Genomic DNA, 876 nt, shown 5'->3' with positions numbered 1-876 from the left:
ACATCGGATTGTTGCTTTGTTAGTTTTTTAGTTTTGGTATTAGGTTGTAGTATTGTCATCCTCCTTACCGTAGATAACTCCTTTTAGTTTTTTTAAGGCGAAAGAAGAAACCTTTTTATCTGAGAGCCGTGATTGTCTTTCTAAAATGCGACTGTAAGAGAATGCCTGTATGTCGTTAAAAAGGTTTGCTAGCTTTTTAAGTTGAGGTCTTTGAGTGATTTGTCCTTCATGTAAGCGACAATGGGGGCATTCGGAAAAATTCCTGCGAACTTTTGGCATGTGTTGTTTCTAGGGAAGCAATATATATTTTCTGCTGGTATGCGGTGTTTACAGTTCATTAGCAGTTTGTTTCATCGTTGATTCAATTCACTGTAGGACACGCCGCTTGGGCGTGTCCCTGGGTATTTCTGTTTGGTGGGGTTTCAGTATTTAAAGTCTGTTCAGTGTCAGTTAGTCCTCTCACTCTCGCTTTCCATGCTGACATTGAAGTTTTAACCCCACCCGCCCGCCCTTTTCAGTTTTGTTATTTTTTCATCATGTTCTAATTTCTTCTTCCCAGGCCTTCAGAATATGTTGCAGGCGTCAACCGTTGTTACAGATGCAATCGCGCCGGGCACTGGTCCAAGGACTACAGAGTCGGAAACCCTTTTGTCGCACAGTCCAACAGAAGCGGTTTCCATTTTTCGAGCAGCCCCACACCTACTAAGCCCGGATCAGGAGGATTCAATGATGGGGCATCCAAATTTTAGTGTTAATGACGCTCCTTTAGACGAATTTATCGAGGTAATAAATGATCACGAACATGAAAGTTTGACGGGGTCGGCCGTAATGCGGGTCAAAGGCAGTTTGAGGAGAAATATATCTTTCAAGTGAAGC

This window comes from Montipora capricornis, chromosome 7 (assembly GCF_036669925.1).
Source record: "Montipora capricornis isolate CH-2021 chromosome 7, ASM3666992v2, whole genome shotgun sequence".
In the NCBI taxonomy this organism is placed as follows: domain Eukaryota; kingdom Metazoa; phylum Cnidaria; class Anthozoa; order Scleractinia; family Acroporidae; genus Montipora; species Montipora capricornis.
The sequence above is the reverse complement of the archived record's forward strand: the minus strand, read 5'-3'. Positions refer to the sequence as shown.